The sequence below is a fragment of the Palaemon carinicauda genome, chromosome 8, assembly GCF_036898095.1.
Source record: "Palaemon carinicauda isolate YSFRI2023 chromosome 8, ASM3689809v2, whole genome shotgun sequence".
In the NCBI taxonomy this organism is placed as follows: domain Eukaryota; kingdom Metazoa; phylum Arthropoda; class Malacostraca; order Decapoda; family Palaemonidae; genus Palaemon; species Palaemon carinicauda.
Window position 1 is genome coordinate 25,514,011 of NC_090732.1, and position 6,290 is coordinate 25,520,300.

Sequence of the window (6,290 nt, forward strand, 5' to 3'; positions counted from 1 at the left end):
GATTATGTATATCTTTTATATAGTATATAATTACCTATTTGAATGCTACATAACACACATTAACTAATTATTGATTCTCTTAAAACAGACGGTCTCTAAAACTATCTCATATCAAGGAACTAAATATCCCAGAAATAAAATAAGATAGACGGAAACAATGCCTCTGTGGAAAAGTTACGCATGGAAAAACCGGCTGTTGATAAAACTTTGTAATTGGCAAAAAGTACTTGAAACCTCTTGTTTCTAAGGATGTGTGAATTCTTGGGGATTATATGGGAAATTTTAACCTTTTAATTTATCTCGAAACCTTTACACGGTTAGTACTTTACAATTCACATCGATATTCCTGACATGAAGAGTAGAATACATAGCAATCCCATGATATGTTCAAATTTTGAATTCTAGAAATTTGTTTTTCCAAAATTATTACGATTTCAGGACTACCTTACTTCACCTTGCGTCTACTTATTACCTTATTACACCCATTAACACTTCTGACTCTTTAAGACTTCATACTTTTAGTGTTTAAAATTAATACACTTTGCCGTTTCTTTGATATGTTCTCTTCACATTTCCTTTTAAAATTCACTTGACTTGTTGACATTTCATTGAACATTTTATTGTCATCATCAACTGCCATTAGTTTTTAATTACTGATTATTGCAATAGTATTATTAATGGAAGTTAATTGCATCCCATCCTTCCACTTCAACTTTCAGCTTATTCTTCCAGATACTAGACACTAAGACACACAAATATGTATATATATATATATATATATATATATATATATATATATATATATATATATATATATATATTCATACACACACACACACACACACACATATATATATATATATATATATATATATATATATATATATATATATATATATATATATATATATATATATATATATATATTTATATATATATATATATATATATATATATATATATATATATATATATATATATATATATATATATACTATATACGTATATAAATACATATATATACATACATATATATATATATATATATATATATATATATATATATATATATATATATATATATATATATATATATATATATATATATATATAAATATATATATAATTATGAATATAAATATATATATATATATATATATATATATATATATATATATATATATCTATATATATTTATATCTATCTATCTATCTATCTATCTATCTATCTATATATATATATATATATATATATATATATATATATATGTGTGTGTGTGTGTGTGTGTGTGTGTGCATGTGTGTTAGTGTGTGTATGTTAGTGTACCTGTGATTTTGTTTTTGTGTGCGTGCATATATATATATATATATATATATATATATATATATATATATATATATATATATATATATATATATATATATTTTTTTTTTTTTTTTTTTTTTTTTGTGGGGAGGGGTGCTCAAGCCATGTCGTCCTGATGGAAGTTCCTATTAGTAGCTTCCTAAGAGATATATGTACTACAGTGATATTCCCAGAGAATTTTACTTTTATATCTCCAGAATTCTAACTCCTGGCACGAATATCCTTAAATTTTCTCTTATATATGTTGCATGATATCAGGGGACGTATTCTTGACACGCCACATAGCAATCTGCGCCTCGAATAGCGTGTACGCTTCGAGGGGGAAGGTGGCAGAAGTAGAAGGGGAGCCGTATCAAGGTTACCCTAGTTCCCATTACTATTGAGTATCATAACAGTGTCATATTCAAGGTGGCGGACCTTCCTAACTCTGTAGCAATTTCGCACGGTGGTGTTCCCTGGTGATCTGTCCTTTTCGATCGATTTTAAAGCATTACTATGCAATCCCCAGCTTCTTTCGCCTCTGGAAAGTTGAGTATTGATTCTTAACAATATGCGTAATTTAGCTCCTGTCTCACAGTGAAAAAAGAGTAATTTATTGTGATTAGGAGCTAGGCCTGTTACCGGAGGCGTCATGGGCGCTGTCGTTCGTTAGGCATGTGTTATTTAGTTAATAGAATAACATTCCTGGTTGAAATAGCATTAATAATTCAATTATGAAAGCTATTTAGGCAATTTATACTTGTAAAGATTTAGGCAACCGAGATCTGGTCTTGCCTAGGTAATCAAACCTAGGCGGTATAGTATACTTTCGACATTCCCCCGGTTACCCTTGTGTATTGGTATATCAATTCAACGGAGATTGATATCTCCTAAAATTATCATATAACCGATACTCGTCTCTGGTAGAGATTTAAGGGTAATCTCTCTTTTCCTCTGAGTGTAGCCTTAGGCTACAACCCTAGAGGGTCATGCCTCGAGTTTTAATTCAGGCATGACAAGTCTATGGTTTTCTGTCTCTTCCCTTAACCACAGATAGCAAGTTTAGGGATTCGGTCAGAACTTCAGAGTATTTAGTCTTGTGCCGACAGTCGGCTGGCAGGGTGAATAGTCATTCCCCTGCCGGCTAGGCTGTCGACATAGGAGGCTAGCCCTCCCTAGGCCGTACCGGAAGTGGTTGTATGATGCTGCCACCTTCTCCCTGTGGTCTAGTAGACTAGTCCTGTGCTCGCAGACACTAGGCTGAAGAGTAGTTATTCTTCTGAGGCCTAGGATGGTGCCGGCATTGGAACTCTGTTTCTCCCTTGTTGAGAGGAGGCGGCACTGCTGCCGTCACCCTAACTGTATTAGCAGACCCTAGGTTGGAGGATAAAATTCTCCTGCCGCCTAGGATGGCAACGATACTGAAACAGAGTTTCTTGGTGTGTAGGACCGGCAAGTTTGCCGGCTCCTTCCATACCTCATACAGGACCCTTTTCCCTCCCCCTCTGTTCTTTTGTGATGGCCGAGCCATTGTCTTTCTTTGACTCCTACTCTAGAGCTGTTGTCCGACTGCCTGCAGCTATGCTGGCTGCTGGCAGCTATGATAACTGCCAGCGGCCATGTTGGGTGACGGCGACCATGTTTTATACAATCTGTGGGCGGCTATGCAGGCTGCTGGTAGCCATGTCATCTGTCGGCAGCCTTGACGGCTGCCGGAGGCTGCCAGCTGCTGGCAGCCATAATGGCTGTTGGTGGGAAGTCCCTTCTGTCACCAAGGTTCTTTATTCCTCCCTTGGATTGCTGGCCACAAGTTCTGTTGCCGGGGTATTAACCTGTCCGGCGGTAGGTCGGCCAGACCAGCACAGATAGGTACTGACTCAGCCGCCAGTATACCGACTGTAACAGTGCAGCCGGGTGCTAGCCTGCCGGCTATATGCCGACCAGACCTTGCCAGCGATGGTACTTATGGCTGGATGGAAGCCTGAATGTTACATTCTCCCTTTCCATTTGAACCTTCTTTCTGGAGAAAGGCAGTAAATTAGACATTTACATCCTTAATTGGTGTATACATACACAGTAATAAGGTAGCCTTCACTCCATACTGTGTCTCTCTGTTTTAGCTAGCATGCTGGCTGCACTGGCAGGGACTAGCTATGCCAGGTATATGCCGGCTGAATTACAGTATAAGTTTATACAGGTAGTCAGTATATTTGCAGTATAGGATATACTGCAGATAGAAAAACTATTGTATATATTATACGAGTAGTTATTTTCCAATATATCTTGGGTATCCTTGTCAGGGTGTTTGCTGAGACCAATCGTATATTGAAAGAATAGAATTTCTTCAATATTCTGATTAGAAATTAGTTTTCATATTACCCGACAATATTAAATATTTTAAAGGGCTGGTGGTATTACACTTCTAGCCCTAAAAGGTTAGAACCCTTATCCTTGAGTCTCCCTGATCAGTAAACTCTATGATTTTAAAATTTTAAGGGAAGGTTACAGCAAATGGGCTGGGTAGGATACATAAATATATGTCTTTTATATTTCCTAGTCCAGTCGGCGTCATGCCGGCTGGACCGTGCCGTCAGATGCTTTCCACAATGTCAACACACTGGCTGAACTACATTATATATAATTATACAATAGTCAGTATTTTGCAATATTGTATATGCTGCAAACAGAAAACTATAGTATGATTATACAGTAGTTAGTTTGTAACATATTTTGGGTACCGTTATGCGGGCTTCTGCTGGGACCGTTCCCATATTGAAAGAATAGAATTCTTTCAATACTCTGATTAGAAATCAGTCATCCTTACCCCACAGGGTTAAAGAATAAAAAGGGTCAGTGACTTGTAAACTTTCTACCCATAGGGGTTAGAACCCTTTCGTTAGAGTTCCTTGATAGAGGAATCTCCTTATAGTTAATACTGAGGAGAGATAACAGGATTTGCTTGCAGGGGATACACAAGTATGTGTCTCCCACTATTCCTTTCTAGCTTACTATCCTAAGCCACTTTAGTTAAAAGATGACTTTTATATATTGCTTATCAGTGAGATAATCAATTGTATACTCATTCTGGTTTCTTTTCTTTACAGGAGGAACCCCATATGACATGTATTGCAGTGTTCTGCAATATCAAGAGTAAGTACTTTTATGGTCATAATACATGCAGGTTTCATGCCCCCTGCAATATTATTTCCAAATCCCTACAATATTGGAACCCTCAAGTTTACAATGTATGCAGGACCTTAATGTTTGAGGGTTTCGAGAATCCCAAGTCGATAGAGTCTAGGGATGCAGCTCGTAGCAAACTACGCAACTGGGTGAGAAGTTTCTAGAAAATCTCTCTGGGACCATACCTACCTAATGATAGGATGCGTAACCTACTATTCCCGGAAGCAAGTAAGGAAATAGTGGTGCTCCAGGCACGATTCAAACCTCCCTGCAGCCAGGTAGTCTTTGTAACGAAGGGCAGGAAGCCCCCACGGGAGGAGGTGGATAATGTAGTGTTAGAATTGCTCTAGAGCCATTAACATCGACATCTTCACCCTTTACCCCTCTATTAGACGAAATGAACCAATTATTGGCCCATATGAAAGGTCTAATAGAAAACTTTCGCAAACAAGACAAAAGGGAGGAAGCGAAATGCAAGATAGAGCACTGTGAAGCTCCACTTGTCGGTCCTCAAGGGTCATACAAATGACCCAGAGACCAAGACCTTCCGACATGCTCCAAAACTAATCCCTGGAGGTTTGCGGAGCTTATGCCGATTTTAAATTACAAACTCTACATCTCAGAGAAGATGGGTCCTGTTCCTTTGTACAAAATCTAGTTTTGGACAAGCTTTGACACTCTCCCTAATTGCTTCATTTGACTGAGACATAAACCAACGTCAAGAAAAGAAATGCAACTAAGGGACGTCATGATGCTCGACCATGATAAGGCAAAGGCTATCTTGTCGAGTAGCCTGAGAAAGGCGGGTTACTTGGTGTCAAAAGTATTCACAGTAAGTAACAGACACCCTTCCTTTCTTGCTTCTGCTCCAATATCCTTCCCCTTTACGTGGAAGGAATTTAAATCTGTTGTCAAGGCAGTGGAGGTAGGTAGACCATGTCCTGCACTCGAGGAGTGCAAGCCTCTGTCACTAGCCTTTCCCCGGCTGGAGAAGGATTGGAAGGAAGTCCACTTAACCTTTTCAGTAGGAAGGCTAGAGGCAGATGTCACTAGACGACAGTTTAACGAGAATCTCCCTAAACTATCTGATTTTCTTTTGGGTAAGGAACAAGAGACAAAGGAGAGACTTGCAGCCTCCCTATCCCTACAGAACTGCATAGAGTTGTGTTCAGCCCACCAAAGTACCCCTGACATGCTCATGGTCTTGGCCAAAATGCATATGGCCACCTTAGTAAAAGACCTTTATGCCTTTATGAAGGCTAGGCGAACCTGTAGGAAGTTTGTGTTCGCTGCCGCAACAGTGACACCCGAAACCAGGAAGCTGATATCTTCCAGCATCTTGGGTACAGACCTCTTTCCAAACGAGAGTGTTAGAAAGGTGATTAAGAAGGCCACTAGGGAGAACCTAGGACTTCTCCAAAAGTGGGGCATCTTTTCAAAGGGAAAGTCTTCCACAGTTGTGGGTCCCCAATCTAAAAGGAAGACGGAAAAGTCTAGAAATGTTCCTCGGGCTGTTCAACAGCATCCCACAGTTGCAATGACCGCGGTGCCACAGGCAAGCGGTCGAATATGTAAACCTTCTTATTGGGCGAAGCAAAGAGGTGCTCCTGGTAGAAGGGAGGCTCCTTCAGGATCGCTGGACCTTCGATTCTTGGGTCCAAGGCCTAATCAAGATGGGACTAGGATGGGAAATAGACATGCCTCAACCATCATATCTTCAACTCTTCCTACACTCCAAAACCCTCCTGGAAGAGTATACCTTA